This window comes from Canis lupus, chromosome 37 (genome assembly GCF_011100685.1).
Source record: "Canis lupus familiaris isolate Mischka breed German Shepherd chromosome 37, alternate assembly UU_Cfam_GSD_1.0, whole genome shotgun sequence".
NCBI classification, from domain to species: domain Eukaryota; kingdom Metazoa; phylum Chordata; class Mammalia; order Carnivora; family Canidae; genus Canis; species Canis lupus.
The window spans coordinates 11,723,129-11,743,596 of NC_049258.1; the positions used below are offsets into that span (position 1 = coordinate 11,723,129).

Genomic DNA, 20,468 nt, shown 5'->3' on the forward strand with positions numbered 1-20,468 from the left:
GATAAAGAAGAGAAGAATGCCCAGGATCTAGCCCTGAGGCCCTCCAACATTTAGATTAAGAAGTTAAAAGACTGACATGTGGGTGGCTCAGCAGTTGAGTGTCTGCCTTTGGCTCAGGGCGTGATCCCGGACTCACACATCAGGCTTCCTGCATGGAGCCTGCTTCTCCCTCTGCCATGTCTCTGTCTCTGTCTCTCTCTCTTTCTCTCTCTCTCTCTCTCTCATAAATAAATTAAAAATCTTTAAAAACAAAAAAAGAGAAGTTAAAAGGAACACCAAGAATGCTTAAAACTGGTCAATTAAGTCCACTTTGAACCTGGGAGGTAATGTTGGGGCAGGAAGTATCACAGATTAGATTAGTTGCTAATTAAAGCAATCTCTTCAGTCTCTTAGTTAACAAATACATATTCAGTGTATACAGTGTATTATCATAGCGGTGTCCAAGAGACATTACAATATAAGGTGGTAACTCCAGTCTAAATGCCCCTTACTATTCCAGGTATATATATTATCGCTTCTCTACAATTGAGGCATATCAGATTTGTAGACCTGATTGTAAAAATATTTCAGAAAAATCTTTCTGCTTTCTAGTCTTTTTTTTTTTTTTTTTAAGATTTTATGTATTTGAGAGAGAGCACAAGTGAAGGGAGAGGCAGAGGAGGAAGGAGAAAGAGGCTCCCTGGCTCAATCCCAGTACCCCAAGATCATGACCCAACCCGAAGGCAGAAACTCAACCCTCTGAACCACTCAGGCGCCCCTGTTTTCTAGTCTTTTTTCAAACCAACTACCTTAAACTATCATTTTTTATCCTTTTTATACATTATTCAGTTTTTTATTTAATAAACATTAAACTTCTTTAATTATTTTGCTTTTGCCTAAAATATGGTTAGGTAGCAGTAATAAATTCTGCCTTTATTATTATTATTATTTAGATTTTATTTATTTATTAGACACAGAGAGACAGAGACAGAGAAGCAGGCTCCAGGCAGGGAGCCCGACGTGGGACTTGATCCCGGGTCTACAGGATCATGCCCTGGGCTGAAGGTGGCGCTAAACCGCTGAGCCACCGGGGCTGCCCTAAATTCCGCCTTTAAGAAGATGATTAGAATTTGGTAAATATATTAGCTGTGTTAAGAAGATCCTTCTTCTCTTTTCAGGTTTGATTAACATTTGAAAATACCTTGTAATGCTTTGATACTAGAATTATATGAATAAAAAATACGGGTGTATTTGGGTTTTCAAGAATTTCATCGGGACAGCCCAGGTGGCTTAGTGGTTTAGTGCTACCTTCCGCCCAGGGCATGATCCTGGAGACCCGAGATCGAGTCCTGCGTTGGGCTCCCTGCATGGAGCCTGCTTCTCCCTCTGCCTGTGTCTCTGCCTCTCTCTGTGTGTCTCTCATGAATGTGTGTGCCTCTCTCTGTGTGTCTCTCATGAACAAGTAAAATCTTAAAAAAAAAAAAAAGAAGAAGAATTTCATCAAAAGATACAGGAAAGAACAAAACAAAACAAGCCGATAGTAGCTATAAGACAATTTGTGGCTTTCAGAGTAACAGACTTCTGTGTCAGTTGTATAATAGTGATTATTTATTCACGAAGTCTTTTTATTTCCATGGAAACACTGAGATCATTTTAATTTTTAATTACACTAGAGTTTACAGTTCCATAGATTTTAACTCTGTAGCAACAAGTGCAAAAGCTAGAGCTTTACCCATTTCCACTTTAAAAGGTATAAAGGAGGGGATCCCGGGGATCCCTGGGTGGCGCAGCGGTTTGGCGCCTGCCTTTGGCGCAGGGCGCGATCCTGGAGACCCGGGATCGAATCCCACGTCAGGCTCCCGGTGCATGGAGCCTGCTTCTGTCTCTGCCTCTCTCTCTCTCTCTCTCTCTCTGTGACTATCATAAATAAAAATTTAAAAAAAATAGAAAATAAAAGGTATAAAGGAGAAAGAGGAGGTTAAAAATTATCATAAATTTCATTTAGTTACAATCTTTAGCTGTATAATTTCTCCTGAACCTACTCTTCAATTTTTTTGTTTTTTTTTTGTTTGTTTTGTTTTGTTTTTCTACTCTTCAATTTTATGTCCAGTTAATTCTTCCATTTTTGTCTATACCATTTGGCTAAAAGTGTTTTCACAGGAAATACCTGCAATGCAAAATTCAACAATGGATGCTGTTAAGATAGTTTGTGAGATGTATAAATTTGTTGTGAAGTAGTATAAGAAGCAGAGGACTAACTCTGCCTGTTATTTACGTGAATTATCTTAGGTGAATCACTTCATTTCTGTGGCCCTCGATTTCTTCCTCTGCAACCTGAAGACTGAGGTTGGATAATAGAATTCAGTGGTTCTCTGAAATAGGTTGGCTGTGCTGAGCCCAGGACTTGTGGAAACTATCCACATAGGCCCTATAAATATGTTGGTAATATTTCTCATGACATGAGTATTTGTCAACAGGAACTGGATGCAGAACAGTAATAAAAAGCTATTGAATGAAACAATTTGTTCACTAAATGGATCTGATAAAGATTTTATAGATAGGAAATATTTTTTTTTTTAGTCTTCTTTCTGTATCATTAAATTTCCTGATACATAAGTTTTACTGGTTCAGTTCCTATTTGATCAAGGTAATTTTCAGAATGCAAATGATGTTTTTATAGTCATTCTATTTTATTACCAGTTGTTATTGGGACATCTGGATGGCTCAGTGGTTGAGCGTCTCTCTGCCTTCGGCTCAGGACGTGGTCCTGGAGTTCCAGGATCGACTCCTGCATTGGCTCCTGCATGGAGCCTTCTTCTCCTCCCTCTGCCTATGTCTTGGCCTCTCTCTGTGTCTCTCATGAATAAATAAGTAAAATCTTTTTAAAAAATTACTAGTTATTAATCTCTTACTGTGCCTAATCTAGAAATTAAAATTTATCATAGGTATGTATGTATAGGAAAAAACATAGTATATGTAGGCTTCAGTAATATCCATGGTTTCAGGCATCCGTTGAAAGTCTTGGAAAGTTTCATGGATCAGAGAAGATTTTTGTAATTTCTCCTCTTTAAACATAATTTGGGGATGCCTGGGTGGCTCAGTGGTTGAGCGTCTGCCTTTGGCTCAGGTCATGATCCCAGGGTCCTGAGATTGAGTCTCAGGGCTCCCTACATGGAGCCTGCTTCTCCCTCTGCCTATGTCTCTGCCTCTCTCTGTCTTTCATGAATAAATAAATAGAATCTTAAAAATAAATGAATAAACATACTTTGGATCATATACAGTCATAAATCCTGCTTTTTTTTTAACGAACACTACATTGTATTGAAAGTTTCTTTAAAATTGTTTTTAATAATATAGTATTGCATATGTTTTTCACATCTATTTTATTCATCCCCAGATTGTTGAACACTTGCGTAGTTTCAATATTTTTAATGCCAGGGACGCCTGGGTGGCTCAGTGGTTGAGTGTCTGCCTTCATCTCAGGGCATGATCCCAGAGTCCCACATCAGGCCCCCTGCATGGAGCCTACTTCTCCCTCTGCCTATGTTTCTGCCTCTCTCTCTCTCTGTGTGTCTCTTGTGAATAAATAAAATCTTTAAAATATATATATATATATATATATATATATATATATTTTTTTTTTTTTTTTTTTTTTTTTTTTTTTTTTTTACAAATTCCAATGTTTTTACTTGGGGTCATTGTGACAACAGAGCTCATGTTTGGCAAGGGTGAAGCATGGAAGCTTTACTTAAAATATTCTGTCCATATTCCTTCAAACTGCCCAGTTTCATGTGACTGCAGCTGAGCTAAACTTGCAAAGCACCAAAGTACATAATTGATTGTATTTAGTTTCATAATCAATAACTGACCAGGACTTCTGGCAATAGCCAGTCCACCAACCCAAGTAATCCAATATTTAAATTCCATCTAGCTACTCTTAAGGGGCTAGGGAAGCACACACACAAATCCTGGGCCATGATTGATACCCTGATGCCTCACATAGTGAGATATGTCTAACTGCACATAACACACACTTCAAAAGACAGGCCAACAAAGCCTAAGCTTTTTATCTCACCAAAAAGTATTTTTGATTTTCTGATGCTGTACTTTATAAAATCTTCAGAGTCCACAGAAACAGCATTCAGACTTCCTATGTCCAGAGAATGGGATCCAGAGGCCAGGAGAGTCAGGCCTCAAGCTGTTTTTCAGTGGGAAACATGGCTGACATTTTTCTGCAGGTCTGTGTCAGTTTTTAACTTAACTGAATTTTAAGCTCTCCATCATCCCAACTTTTTTCCATGGCATCTATGACACTCATCTTTCATATATACAATTCCATGGGCAGGGGGTGGAGGGGGAGCATTACACAGGCACCAGCCAAAATTTTGAAAAGCCAGAAAAATGCATTTTTTACTCTGTTTAATGGCAAAGAGATGTGCAAAACTATGATGAGTGTCCTGACTCTTCCTTGAGGTAAGCTAAGCAGGATTTTTGTGAATGGAAGCATGCCATGAGAAAGGCAGATTAAGTTCTATAAAAAATAAAGTTGCTCCCATCTCCATGAGTAGTGCATATAGCTGCCTCCAAGAACCCAGGGATGCCCACATCCCATACCTCATCCAGTCACGGCTAATTTCTCATGCACAGCTACATAGGAAGCATAAAACCCTTTTGTGAACTTTTTTTTGTTTTTGTTTCTGGTAGGGGGGAGAGCTTGGGAAAGATGTAAGATGGACTTAATTCCCTCCCACCACCAAAAACTATGTATCTACACACACACACTCAGACATACCTACATATCCAATTTTAAGAAAGTTTTTCTTCCCTATGACTACAGGATCCCAGAATTCAGTCTCCCTCAGGCTGAGAGACAATGCCTATTAACTGCCCAGATCTGGTGCAGAGCATACTGTAAGGCTCCTGTGTGGTCTCACAAGCTGACAGGGCAGGGGCAAAGGGAGCGGATACTCATGGGGGATTTGCTTTTTGTCTTAAATCCGATCTATTCAGAAACACTCTTAGGTCCAAGGGCTGCAAGAGGCTCTGGGCAGGATGTGGTGGATGACCTGATGGTCCCAGACCACTGTGGTAAGGAGAGAGTGATTGAGCGGGGACCACGTAGCGTCTCTCACAAAGTCTCTGTGGGCTTGGCTTCTAAACCAAAAACAAAAACTTCACTCTGCTGAGGATGCCAAGCCAGGGAGGTAGGAAGGTAGCCAGAGGCAGTGCAGCCCATCTGTAATGCTGGCTTGGGACAGCGGGTATCCCAGAGTAAAATTCTGTTGTCCTCACCGCATAAAAGGAACATAGAATCCTTGTGGGAAGAGGCCGTGACACAGGTGACCTGCCCAGAGTGAGCTGCGTGCCAGAGCTCAGGACACTGACACGATGTCATCATGCTCATACTTGCAGAACTCGCTGACAATGAGTGTCTGGTTCTTGTCCAGCTCACACAACTCAATAGCACCTGAATCGGAAGCCACTAGGATACCTGTCCCCAACCCAAGTGAGGTCAGCCACTCCGGCTTCTGTCTGGACAGCGGAGCAGAAGCCTTCGTTGGGGGCGGCACAAGGGTCCTTGAAGAGCCAGAGGGAGCCAGCCCAGCAGCAGCCACTAAGGCTGGAGGCCCCAAGCAGGAGCGCCCCATCGGACCGATACTGCGCAGCCTCTAACTGCAGTTTCAAACGAGTGGGCGCATTAGGGGGAAGGTTCCACTCGCGGGGGGCGCTCGAGGGGGCGGGGCTTCCTTCCGCATCTCCACCCCTCTAACTCCAACCTAGACCCAAACTGGACGCCCGCCCGAGATTCCTAAAAATATATTTTTTTACTGCCAAATATTTTTGGTATAAAAGTCATTTTTTGCATCTCTGACTACTATGTTTTTGGTTTGGATTCCTACACATAAAATAATTGCTCAAACTGGGATACCTGGATGGCTCAGTGGTTGGGCGTCTGCTTTCAGCCAGAGAGTGATCATGGAGACCAGGGATCAAGTCCCACATTGGGCTCCCTACATGGAGCCTGCTTCTCCCTCTGCCTCTGCCTGTATCTCTGCCTTTCTCTGTGTGTCTCTCATGAATAAACAAAATATTAAAAAAAAATAATTGCTCAAACAGCATAAGCATTTTTACTCTTGATAATATTATCAATTTTTTCCCATAAATGTTATATTTATCTATCTTAAAGTATTTTTTGATTGTGCATCTAATCACATCCTCATGAGAATTAAATATAATTCCAAGACTTTTCTAGGGGTAACTGGGTGGCTCAGTGGTTTAAGCGTCTGCCTTTGGCTCAGGTCGTGATCCTGGGGTCTTGGGATTGAGCCTTGCACTGTGTTCCCTGCTCAACAGGGGGCTTGCTTCTCTCTCCCTCCCTCTGCCTACAGCTCCCCCTGCTTGTACTCTCTTTTATTAAATTAATAAATAAAATCTTTAAAAAATACTTTTCTAATTTGAAATACCTTACTTTTGTTCAAATTAACATGTTTAATTAGTGAGGTGCTTCGTATTTTTTTATATGAAATACTATTTTTTTAAAGATTTATTTATTCATGAGAGACAGAGACAGAGAGAGAGAGAGAGAGAGAGGCAGAGACACAGGCAGAGGGAGAAGCAGGCTCCAAGCAGGGACCCCGATGCGGAACTCGATCCTGGTCTCCAGGATCATGCCCTGGGCGGAAGGCAGGCGCTAAACCGCTGAGCCACCCAGGGCTCTGAAATACAATTTTTAATGTGAAAATGGACACTAATCCATTTTTATATTGCAATTCAGTTTTTTAAAGAAATCAATTTCTGTTGGCCTTGTATTTCTTAAAAATGTTTAAAAAAAGCCTTTATTTTTCATTTGTAAATACTTTTATTTTTTTTTATTTTTTATTTTTTTTTGTAAATACTTTTATTTTTAAAAAATCTTTGAATTATTTGATTTATTAAAATCAATGAAAAACATTTAGGGAAAAGCAGTAGAAAAGAGATGGGGAAGTTAACTCCCTTAGGATAGGGTGTAAATCAGTGGAAGAACTGCCCAATGTGAATCCTATGTTATGTAATGTTCATAAATCCTATCTTTCTCCCTGCAGTCCTTTATTTTATAAAATACATGTTTATGGGATAATTGTATTTCTTTTATTACTTGAGTAGATATCTAGTTGTAGAAGATTCAAATATGGGAATATACATAGGAAATTACTTCCTCCCTGACATACTTCCTTATTGATAACCATTATTAACAGCATTCTAGAGTGTAGTATTCCTATTCTTATTCTAGTAATATGTACATATCTCCATATTCTTTTTTTTTTAATTTATTTATTCATAGAGACACAGAGAGAGAGAAAGGCAGAGACACAGGCATAGGGAGAAGCAGGCTCCATGCAGGGAGCCCGACGTGGGACTCGATTCCGGGTCTCCAGGATCACACTCCGGACTACAGGCGGCGCTAAACCGCTGAGCCACTGGGGCTGCCCCATATATCTACATATTCTTTAAATGTGAAATATAAATACACACACACACACACACACATATATATATATATAAATGTAAACGGATAATATAATACCTACTATTCAGAATCTTAGTTTCTTCACCTAATAGAATGTCTAAAAGAGCTTACTTTTCCCCCTACAATGTAAGAAACTTCTTTTCCCTCATCATATATACAACCCCTGATCATAATAAAAAAAATTTGATTAAGATATGAAAGATGGGGATGCCTGGGTGGCCCAGTGGTTGAGCATCTGCGTTCAGCTCAGGGTGTGATCCTGGTGTGGAAATCGAGTCCCACATCGAGACCCACTTGGGTTCCCTGCAAGCAGCCTGCTTCTCCATCTGTCTGTGTCTCAGCCTCTCACTGTGTCTGTCATGAATAAATAAATAAAAATTTTTTAAAAAAAGATATGAAAGATGTTTTTAAAATGCTAAAAATCACCTGAAATCAGTCCATTAATATTTTGGCAACCATTCTTTCATGCATCTCTTAATATATCTTATGTAATTAATGTTTATTCTGACACCAGCTGGTATACTGCAATTCAATTCTGGCATTAACCACCCAAAGTTAGTACAGACCATACAAGTTTAAAGGCATGGTCTCCCAACAACTGCCCCTACTTTAGACACCAGTTAAAAGTGGGGAGCCCAGGTCACCTACATGTCCAGCTGCCTACAAATATGGGACAATCCCATGACCCCTGAAGGTTTGATAATTTGCTGGAATGATTCAGAACTGTTGTTAAAAATTAAAGTTTATTAGAAAGTGTACAAGTCAGAAACAGGCTAATAAGAGATATTTAAGGCAAGACCTGGGAGTCCTAAATGCAGAAGTTCCCATACCTTTTCCTCATGAAATCAGGGCAGTTCACCCTCCCATCATATTAATGTGCTCACCTACTAGGAAGCACTACTGAGCTTCATGAGTAGAGCTCCTATTGGAGTTTCATTACATAGACAAAATTGATTAAATCATTGGCCTGTCATCATAGAACTCATTCTCCTTTTCCCAGAGGTCAGAAGGTCGGGCTGATATCATGAGGCTCAAAGCCCCAAGTTTTTAATCACATGGTTGGTCTATCAGGCATGATCAGCCCTGATCTAGAAGCTACCTAGGGTCCACCATGAATAACCTCATTTGTATAAACCCAGATATGATCCAAAGGGCTCATGAATAACAGAGACATTCCTTTTACTTGGGAAATTCTAGGAACTGAGTTCACTCCCAGGAATCAAAGACAAAGGTGAGTTAACTTCTTTATTATACAGAAGTGTCTTGTATAGTTTGTTTTTATTGTAGGTGCCTATTTTTAAAAATATTTTATTTATTCATGAGAGACAGTGAGAGAGAGAGAGAGATAGAGAGAGAGAGAGAGAGAGGCAGAGACACAGGCAGAGAGAAGCAGGCTCCATGCAGGGAGCCCGATGTGGGACTCGATCCCGGGTCTCCAGGATCACACCCTGGGACAAAGGCAGCGCTAAACCGCTGAGCCACCGGGGCTACCCGTAGGTGCCTATTTTTGTCTCCAATTTCTTACTGTGTCCATATATCAGTTCTTTCTCATTTTTTCCAAGGCTGTGGTGTGAAATATAACATGTTTTATATATTAAATGTATTAATTCTGTCTATAAATAGTTCTTGTTCCCTCTTTCTGGTTTGCCCTTTAATTTGGTAATTAAAATTCTTAGTCCTATGCTTAGTCCTTCTCCTTTAGACAGCAAGTAAATATTTATCTAAAATTTCTTGCAAAAAAAATTTCTTGCAGCTTTTAAGTCTTTTTTCCCCTCACATATTGAATTTATTCCAGCACAGAGTACAAGTAAAGTTTAAATGTTTTTTTTTTTTTTAGTTAACCAATTGTCCCAACACAATGAAATGAATTTTCGTTTTTCATATTTACCCTTGCAAGAAATGGATGAGTTGTGAGGAATTAGGGGTTTGATATGTTATGAGAAAGGTATTATTATCTCCATTTTTTGGATGAAGATACTGAGATTCATAGTAGCTAAATAATTTTACTGGGTTAATCTGGAAAGGAAAGAATTACCTATCTGAATCTAAAACCTAAAAAATGCAATTATTAAATACATTTTTTTGTAAAGGGCATTTAATAAATAGCCAACACTGAAGTCACATGTAAGTACCAAATGACTTAGTGGGTACCTAAGATTATAAAATAATTTATTCTGATATGAAGATTGAAAATTAAGCAGAAGATGGTGAAAATCTAGTCATGACAGTGGAAAATTTGCATTAAGCATAAATCTGGATCCCCAACACAAAATACACTTCCCTTGTGTTGATCAATTTAAATTAGTACTCTACTCTTACTAAATCATACAGAAATTACTAAAAATGTTCACCAAATTTTGGGAGTATGTTTCTAATGGTCCAACTGGAATGTTTTGTGATGCACATGTTAAGAAAATTCATGTTAAAAAGTCCAAAGGGGTTATATTAGCAGTCTTCCTAAGCATCTCAAATTCAAAGACAACTACATTATAGAAGACTATTCAAAGACATATGCTGTACAGTAAGACATAAAGTGATTAATTCCCAAATTGCAGGTCACAAGAGATGTTGATTTGTGATCAAGTGACCTCACAAAATCAACTCCTTGTACTTTACATTAGGGTGAGCAGCATAGACTCATTTGTTTAATGATGGTAATGATGAGTAAGGAATTTTAGGAGGGCCAGCTATTTGGTAAAAACAGTTTAGTGGGAAGGTATTCTTTCTTTTTTTCTCTACTCAAGTCTGGGTTAGGGTACACTGAGAAACATTTAGACTTAAAAACTAGAATGTTAAACTGAAAAGAAGGAGCAAAATAATTCAGATTGCCACAGATGAGCCAAGTAGTTAAAATTTCATAGATACAAAGCAAGTGAAGATGCCATTTTGTGAAATACTGCATCAGCATTCACTAGATTTATATAGTAATACATTTTTAAAAAAAATACTTTGTTTATTTACGAGAGACAAACACACACAGAGAGAGGCAGAGAGGCAGAGGGAGAAGCAGGCTCCATGCAGGAAGCCCGACATGAGACTTGATCCCCGGTCTCCAGGATCACACCCTGGGCTGAAGGCGGCGCTAAAACACTGAGCCACCTAGGCTGCCCCTATTTTCTTTTTTTAAAGTAGGCTCCATGCCCACAGTGGGATTTGAATTTATGACCCTGAGATCAAGAGTCACATGCTCCATGGGCAGAGTCAGCCCGGAACCCCATAATATATTTACTATTACATATATTACTACATACATTATAAAATTGACTACTACTGCATGCATTATAAAAATCAACCCTAGACTCTGACTTCCTATATTAATTTTCCCTTGAGATACTGTTGTATTGGATTAATGCTTTATAATAATAATAATAATAATAATAATAATAATACATTGGGAATTGTTGTATAGTTGTAGAAAAACCCATTATATATACAATACCTCATTTGCTCTTTATATTTCCCTATAGGTAGGATTTGTTATTCACTTTATTTCTAAGTCTTTTCACATATTGCTTAACTTCACAAAATTTTTGTGTTAGAATCAAGTGTAAGTAGTCTTATTTTATAGCTGAGGACACTAAATAATAGGGAATTAGTGACATGAATTCTGATGCCTCCACCTTTGCTTTTCTTTTTCAAGATTACTTTGGCTATTCAGAGTCTTTTGTGGTTCCATACAAATTTTAGGATTGTTCATTCTAGTTCTGTGAAAAATGCTGTTGGTATTTTGACAAGGATTGCATTAGATCTGTAGATTGCTTTGGATAGTAATGACATTTTAACAGTGTTTGTTCTTCAATGAGCATGGATTGTCTCTCAATTCTCTGTGATATCTTCAGTTTCTTTCATCAGTGTTTTAGAGTTTTCAGAGTGTATGCCTTTCACCTCTTTGGTTAGGTTTATTCCTAGGTATCTTATTATTTTTGGTAAATAATTGTAAATGGGTTGTTTTCTTAATTTTTCTTTCTGCTTCTTCATTATTGATGTATAGAAATGCAACAGATTTCTATACGTTGATTTTTGTATCTTGCAATTTTATTGAATTCATTTATCAGTTCTAGTACTTGTGGGAGAGCCTTCTGGGTTTTCTACATATAGTGTCTGAAAATAGTGAATGTTTTACTTTTTCCTTACTGATTTGGATGCCTTTTATTTCTGTTGTCTGATGGCTGTGGCTAGGACTTCCAGTACTATGTTAAATAAAATGATGAGAGTGGACTTCTTTGTCTTGTTCCTAGCCATAGGGGAAAAGTTCTCAGTTTTTCCCCATTGAGTTTGACGTTAACTGTGGGTTTTTCATACGGCCTTTATTATGTTGAAGTATATCCTTCTAAACCTACCTTGTCGAGTGTTTTTATCATGAATGGATGTTGTACTTTGCATTTATTGAAGTGATCTTACAGTTTTTGTCTTTTTTCTTATTGATGTACTATATCTCACTGATTTGGGAATATTGAACCACTGTTGATCATTGTATTCACATGGTGAATGATTTTTTAAAATGTTTTGTTGGATTCAGTTTGCTAGTTTTTGAGGATAATTATATCATTGTTCATCTGAGATATTTATTCCCCTGTAGTTCTTGTGTGTGTGTGGTGTCTTTATCTGGTTTTGGTATCAGGCTGATACTCCCTCATAGAAAGAGTTGGGAAGTTTTCTTTCCTCTTCTATTTTTTGCAATTGTTTGAGAAGAACAGATATTAACTCTTCTTTAAATGTTTGGTAGAATTCACTTGTGATGCCATCTGGTCCTGGACTTTTGTTTTGGGGGAGTTTTTTTTGATTACTGATTCAGTTTCATTGCTGTCAAATAGCGTGTTCAAATTTTCTATTTCTTCCTGATTGGGTTTTGGGAAGTTATGAGTTTTAGGAATTTATCCATTTCTTCTCGGTTGTCCAATTTGTTGGCATATACTTTTTCATAATATTCTCTTATAATTATTTGTATTTCCTTGGTGATGGTTGTTATTTCTCCTCTCCTCTTTCATTTTTGGGTTTGTTCTCTCTCTCTCACTCTTCCTCTCTCTCAAGCTCACCTGCTCTTACACCCCAAGAGTATACTTTTACTTTAATAAACTTTCCTGCTTGTGTTGCTTCTTTGCTGTGCTGTGTCTGTCCTTGAATTTCTTGTGATTAGAACAGGAACCTTCAGCAACATCTTTGGGATGGGCTGGGTTGAGGCCACAGGGGGTGGGCTCCCCCAAGTTTACTCAGCAACAATTTAACCTATATTTACTTTACCTGGTTCCAAAATATGATAATACATAACATTTAATGAGTGTCAAATGCTTTATATTTATCAGTTAATCTTCATACCTGGAATAGGGTATTATTATCCCAGTTTTATGGAAGAAAAACAAACAGGTGGATTAAGTACCTTGCCAAAGATCATACATAGCTAGGAAGTCAAGAATCAAAGATCTAAACCCAAAACTTTTTTATTCCAAAGTCTGCATTATAATCAGATTTAACTCTAAATTAAACAATTAATGAACTATCAAAATTCACCACATGGAAGAGGATACTTCCTGTCAACCTAGAGTCTATAAATTAAAAGATAAGGGACTGTAGGATATGCATTAATATATTAATGGGAGAACTAATTTTTTTTCCAAAGTAGTATTAACACTTTAATTTTATTTGCAACCCACGTTGATCTTTGAAATATCTTACAATAAAATATTTAATTAAAAAGATATTATAAATATTTAATAAATAGAAGGACAGTCTTTAATTTTTCTTTTTTTAATGTAAGTTCTATGCCCAACATGGGGCTCAAATTCACAACCCCCAAATCAAGAGTTCCATGCTCTACCTAGTAAGCCAGCCAGACACCATTAGGGACAATCTTTAAGGAACATTAGCACTGAACCACTTCTTAGATTTTTGTAAACCAGATAGTTCAAAGGATATTTAAATTAGAAAGTAAGCATTACATTCTGTAATTCATACACATTTGGAACTCTTTAGATTTCAGATCTTTTCTAGTTTTCCAAGAGTATCTATTATAAGTGGATGTTGACTTTTGTCACATACCATATCTTTTGAGATAATTATATAGTTTCTCTCCTTTAGTTGGTTAAATTGGTGAAATGCATAATGGTTTTTTTGTTTTTATTTTAATTACAGTTAGTTATCATACAGCATTATATTAGTTTCAAGTTTACAATACAGTGATTCAGCCCTTCCATACATCATCACCCTTTGCTCATCACCACAAGTGCACTCCTTAATCTTCACCACCTTCTTAACCCACCCCCCACTTCTCCTCCCCTCTTGTAGCCATCAGTGTGTTTTCTATATAAATTGATGTTTAAATGATACATGTCATATGTATCTTCTGTTACACATGCACACATTTTCTCCAGCTATATACAAAGTAATTGGGTCATTTGAATATACATATCTTTAGCTTTCCAGATAGTGCCAAACTGATTATACATGTTTATGCTATAACTAACAGCATATGATGATTGCAGTTTCATATCTTTAACAGTACTTTTATTGTCAGACTTCCTAGTTTTTCAAAACTGATAAATATTTAGTGTTTTTAAATTATGGTTTTAATTTGCATTTCCTTAAGTCAACTGAGTTTGAGTACCTTTTCAAAATTTGTTCACCATTTGTATTTCCCTTCCTATGAATGGTCAATCCAAATATTTTGCTCATTTAAAAACTTAGTTTCTATTACCTTTTTATTGGAATTCTATATATAGGAGTCTTGTATTAAAAATATGTATTGCAAATATATTTTCCCATTCCAGGGTGTCTTTTTGCTCTCTCTCTACTATGGTGCTTTTGAGTAACAGGCTTTTAATATTTTAATGTAGTTAAAGTTACCAATTTTTTCCCTTATGACTAGTACTTCGTTACTTTTTTAAGAACTTACTGTGGGGAAATCTAAACTGGTCTATGCAGGCAACCCACATTTAACAGGTTGTTTTATGGCGACAGTCCAGCTAAAGTTACAAGCAGCATCCAGCACCAGCCATGTAACTAAAGATGTCTCCAGATTATTTCAGCTCTCTGCCGTGGAGTCATTCTCAGCTTTTGAGTTTTCCAGCTGAAGCCCAGCCATGGTAGAGCAAAGACTAGTTATCTCTTCTTTGCTCTGCCCAAATCCCTGGTTCACAGAATCTGTGAGCACAATAAAATGGTTGTTTTATGCCACTAAATCTTACTAAGTTTTTTTTAATGCACAGCATAATTTTATTATATATACTTGCATCATTGGATAAATTTAGAAAAATGGGAGGAAATGCACACTGAGTTGTCATGGTTGTCTTTGGATCATGCATATTTACAAATAATGACACAAAACTGGCTAAGAGGAAAAGAAATTTTACTCAAATTTAAAGATACCTGATGAATTTCTAAATGTTTATTTTTTAAATTTATTTAAACAAAAAATAACAGTTCATCCATTTTTCCCCCCCCTCAACCCTTGTCTCTGGTAACCACCAATCTGTCCCCTGTATCTATGAGCTTGGTTTTTATCTATTTAAAAATATATTTTTTTTCTTTTTTTTTTTTTTTTAAATTTTTAAAATTTATTTATTTATGATAGTCACACAGAGAGAGAGAGAGAGAGGCAGAGACATAGGCAGAGGGAGAAGCAGGCTCCATGCACCGGAAGCCCCACGTGGGATTCGATCCCGGGTCTCCAGGATCGCGCCCTGGGCCAAAGGCAGGCGCTAAACCGCTGCGCCACCCAGGGATCCCAAAAATATATATTTTTTCGATTCCACATATTAGATCATACAGTGTTTATCTTTTTCTTTCTTATTTCACTGAGCATAATGCCTTTGAGGGGCACCAGTAAGTTTTAAGATGGTTTGTTACATAAGAATTACAGAATAGGGGCACCTGAGTGGCTCAGTTGGTTAAGCGTCTGCCTTTGGCTCTGGTCATGATCCCAGGGTGCTGGGATCCAGCCCCCAGTCAGGCTTCAGGTGCTGAGCAGAGAGCCTGCTTCTTCCTCTCATTCTGCCCCTCTCCCTTCCCCACTCCCTGACTATGCTGTCTCTCGCCTTGACTTTCAAATAAATAAATAAATAATCTAAAAAAAAAAAGATTGGTAGAATAAAAAGACCATGGGAACCTTTCAGAATAACATTGTGATAGATGCAACTTAATAGTTTTTAGACTCTGGAGATAGTAATATTTTAAGAGAATCAAACAAACCACGTTAAGTTATCCTGATGTTGGGAATAGGGTAGTGGGGCAAACTGCAAATTGTTCTCCCCAAATCCATCTTCATAGTATTAGCTAGGTACATGGGTTCCTACTGTGAAATAGTATTTCCAATATCCTTTCTAGCTGGATGTAGGTGTTGACTAAGTCTTGCTCTTGGAATATGAGGAGTGCAACTTCTATGGTACCCAAAAGGAACTGGTCCTTTATTTCCACTTTCTCTTCCTTCCTATATGCTGGTTAATAAGGACAAGGTTGGAAGAGAAATGAGAAAGGGCAAATTAGGGTCCTTGAGTCTCACTGTGGAATGGAGTTGCCCTATTATCTGGACAGTTTTCCTACCTTAAGACTGTTAGAAAGTTTTAAAATTCGTGTCTTATTTAATCCACTGCATTTTATATCTGTGCTATATTAGTGTAAACTGTCCTCCCACCCCCTACCTCTTTTTTTAATAAATTAATTTTTTATTGGTGTTCAATTTACCAACATACAGAATACCACCCCCTACCTCTTAACACAGGTAGTTAAAAATAGGAGCGGAGAGACAGAAAGACGATAGGATTCCCAGGAGCAGAGCCTAGGAACTTGGCAAGGTTGGAAATTATCAAGACATCACTTTATTTAAGATTTTATTTATTTATTCATGAGACACACACACACACACACAGAGGCAGAGACATAGGCAGAGGGAGAAGCAGGCTCCATGCAGGGAGCCCTATGTGGGACTCAATCCCAGGACTCCAGGATCACGCCCTGGGCCGAAGGCAGGTGCTAAACTGCTGAACCACCCAGGGATCCCAAGACATCACCTTAAAGCAAAATCTGTAAAGGATGGATCAGGAATCTAAGAAGGAAAGGAAATTGCTATCTTTAAATAATCTTATGCTGTCTCAGCTGGTCAGTTACTGGCCACTCACGTCTCTGGAATTTATAATCACTTCTACAACCTCTATTATTTTTAACAGCTATTAAAACTGACTGATGAGAAATAAAATTTATAATGCATAAAATACACAAAATGTCTAATTTGGCTTTTAGAATTTCTTGCATTTTTTTTTTTTCTATATCCCAGTCAAGTGGAATAACTAACTGCACTTCTCCCTCTCTTTAATGATAAACTCTACATAAGGTAAAGTTTAACATTTTGGCTTTAAAGGTACAGTTCCTTACCATTCAGTACATTCACACTGTTGTGCAACCATCACCACTATCCATCTCTAGAACTTTTTATCATCTCTAATTTTAACTGTATAACCATTAAATAAGAACTGCCCATCCTACACCACCCTAAGTGGTTATATTTTTTGTAATAAAATATCAAATAAAACATCAAAAAAACTTTAATGAAACTGAGTGGATAACTGCAAGCAGTAAGAAGATATAATTAAGAAAGTAGGCTTTTGTATGACATTCTATTTGTAAAATTATTCAGCCGAGGGTATATTCTTTACAGAGCTCCTTGGTTTCTCACCTGGAAACCTAAAAACTAAATTGAAAATTTTTCTTTAATTTTCTATTCTCCCTCTTAATTTGTACTGAAACAAGCTTTTGTTTCATTTATACTTACTTCTTTAGGGCACTATTTTCCATTTACTTATCCACAGCTGGAAACCATAATCTTCTTGATCTAATGTGTTTCACCATGATGAATCATGTGATAAACAAAAACAAATGATCCCTTTGGCAGGAAAAAAGTATGAGAATGTAATGCTCAGTAAACAAAGATCTTTTCCTTAATTAAATCCATTATAATAAAATAGGAAAAGTGAAATATGTAACTTTTTTCAGAAATGTCTTCAAGAAACTGTGAAGCATTTCATGTTTTAATCATTGTTGACTGCCTTTAATATGTGTCAGAGTGTCAATTTAAGTAGGAACTACCTGATTTCAGATTTTTTTAAGGGTTACCTTTTTGATTACTTAAAAAAAAAAAGATTTTATTTATTTATTCATGAGAGACAGAGACAGAGAGAGAGAGGAAGAGACACAGGCAGAGGGAGAAGCAGGCTCCATGCAGGGGAGCCTGACGTGGGACTCCATCCCGAGACTCCAGGATAATGCCCTGGGCCGAAGGTGGTGCTAAACTGCTGAGCCACTGGGGCTGCCCCCTTTTTGATTACTATTAAAGGTTTGTTGTAATATGAAAAATGAAAGCCCTGTAAGTCATGGGTCTTTACCTCTGACATGCTACATCTCATAATCTTAATTCCAAATAAGCTGATAATTATTAATTTACTTTATTACTCAAACAGAAAAAATAAAAGCCAGTAAATCTAATGAATATACAAATCAAATGAATTATCCAAAAAACTGAAAACCAATGCCAGATGCAGTTCCTAAGAATGCTACTAGATTAATGTCAGAAATACCACATATTCTTTACTTTTCCTGTGAAGAATGTAGGGAAAAAAAGCAATTGAGATGTGCAGTTGTACCCACATACATGGGGTAGAGATTACACAGAGTTTTTTTTAAGATTTTATTTTTAATTAATATCTATATTCAAAGCAGGGCTCAAACGTAACAACTCCAAGATCATGAGTCACATGCTCCACTGAATGAGTCAGTCAGGTGCCCCTCATTTTCTTAATTCTTACAGTATTGTATTGCTGCAAGAAAGAAATAATACTTGATACTTAATAAGTAAAGAGGTATCAGATATTAACTCAAATTTGAATTAGAGCAATTGGATTTCAAGAAAGCTGCTTGCTTAGAAAAAGAAATCTCTCCCATCTCAAAATTTTCTTCACATTTAAGAAAAAAGAAATAATTTAGAAAATGGTAATTTATAAGTAAAATTTCCTGCAATTTCTTTTTTCTTCTTGATTAAAGGTTTTTTTTTTTTCTCTATTGTACACTGTGGAAGTCTTAACTTTTAATTAACTTCCCAACCACCATAGAAAGTTTATTATACATGAAAGTGAAGTGGTTTTCTTTCATGTTTCAACTGAATTTTAATAACTGTATTCTGTGTATTGGGAAGAGTGTAGGATTACATGTTGCCTTGGGAAAGATATCACAAGGTCTAGGACAACAAATATAATTTTAACCTTGTCAGGGCCTTGCTTTAAGACTCTCATTTTATACAGAATGAAATAGAAATCATTGAGCCAGCATTCAGGACCTACAAAGAACTAGTTGCAACCTTTATGTTCCTAATCCCATCTCCTTCTTCCACCCTAGCTAGACAGCTCAAGTAAATCACGGTCTCTCCAAAATTCAGAGGAGAATTTCCTTGGGAGTAGCATTCTTTTTTCAGAATTCTTTCCTTTATGCCTGGGCACTCAAATTCTGACATTCTTTTAAGGTCTAACTCAGGTACCACTTTCCTCTTTAACTGTAGTAATCATTTGGTGGTATCTCTCTGCACATCTCTCCACTGAATGTCCCCACCCCTTTAAGAATTCTATTTTGTTCTATTTATATTCCTTTCCCTATCTTATGTTTCAGATCTACCTCTTCAGTCCTGAGTGCTAATGAGCTTGTCAGAAAGGTGTATACCCAATCCTGAGACCCTGACCTGAGTGGAAATCAAGAGCAGATGCTTAAATGACTAAGCCATCCCGGCACCCTCTGAAGGACACCTTATGTGACTAGGAAATCCTGGGTACCTGAGGTTCTCAACTGGGGATGATTTTGCCTTCAGCTTTGCCCCCAGGATATATGGCTTTGTCTGGAGATAGTTTTGGTTGGTGTACCTTGAAGATACTATTGAAGTCTGCAATGAACAGGATAATCAGTCCAGTCCAAAATGTCAGTAGTGCTGAGTTTGAGAAAGCCTGCTTTAAACTCATCGTCCTATGGACTATGAAAAGGCAACACAGTATAGCCAAAAAAGCCTAAATTAAGGAGTTCTAGTTCTTGCACAAATGGTGCATTGCAGGACAAGTCATTTAACTTATTTCTCTATCCTCTGTTTCCTATAATGTAAATTAGCTCTATACCTGCACTGTCCAGTAGGGTAGTCATCAGTCACATATGTGTATTTAACTTAAAATTATATAGAACTAAAAATTTCTCTGTTGCACAAGTCACACTGCAGTTGTTCAGTGATGTGTGGCTAATGGCTACTGCAGTGAACAGATGCAGAACATTTCCATCAGATGTGGAACATTTCCATCATTGCAAAAATCTCTAAGGTAACTCGCAGTTTTCAAGTTTTGTGATTCTAATTTTTAAAAATTTTATTTTAAGTAAACTTTGTGCCACATGTGGGACTAAATTCACGACCCTGAGGGGTGCCTGAGTGGCTCAGTCAGTTGAGCATCCAACTCTTGGTTTGGGATCAGAGTGTGATCTTAGGGTCCTGAGATCAAGCCCTGAGTCAGGCTCCATGCTCGGCAGAGTTTGCCTGTCCTTCTCCCTCTGCTCCTCCCCCTACTCTTTCGCTCTCAAATAAATACAATCTTAAAAAAATAAAACCCAAAAAACTCATGACCCTGAGATCAAGAGCCACATGCTCTGCCAACTGAGCCAGCCAGGGACCCCTAGTCTTGTGATTCTGAAAGAGAATACATAAAGTAATGTACATTAATAAAAGAATAGTAACTTGTAAATGGGTAGCTAAGGAATTTGGAAATAACCCATATTCCAATTAATACAATCATAATCAGAGTTTTTGTATTAGCATGTCTGACACTGAAGCTTAGACAGCTTTATGGGCACCTACTGAAAAGGTATGGACAGACTTCCAGTTTCTAGTTCAACATGTAAAGATCTTTTTAAAAGATTTTATTTATTTATTCATGAGAGATACAGAGAGAGAAGCAGAGACACAGGCAGAGGGAGA

At 37.4% G+C, this 20,468-nt stretch overlaps 1 protein-coding gene and 1 pseudogene across 2 annotated transcripts in view; one reads left to right on the plus strand and one right to left on the minus strand.

Moving 5' to 3' along the window:
* The window catches only part of CARF (calcium responsive transcription factor), a 97,691-nt gene extending 77,707 nt beyond the window's left edge, over positions 1-19,984 (plus strand). The window contains exon 18 of one of the 2 annotated variants that reach the window (XM_038585420.1): positions 19,130-19,984. The gene's annotated coding sequence lies outside the window, so the exon portion shown is untranslated. Of the gene's footprint in view, positions 1-950; positions 1,222-19,129 lie in introns of those variants that run through there. The other variant, XM_038585421.1, reaches the window with a different exon arrangement.
* Positions 3,719-5,735, minus strand: LOC102152264 (annotated as a pseudogene).
* Positions 19,985-20,468: the final 484 nt, after the last annotated feature.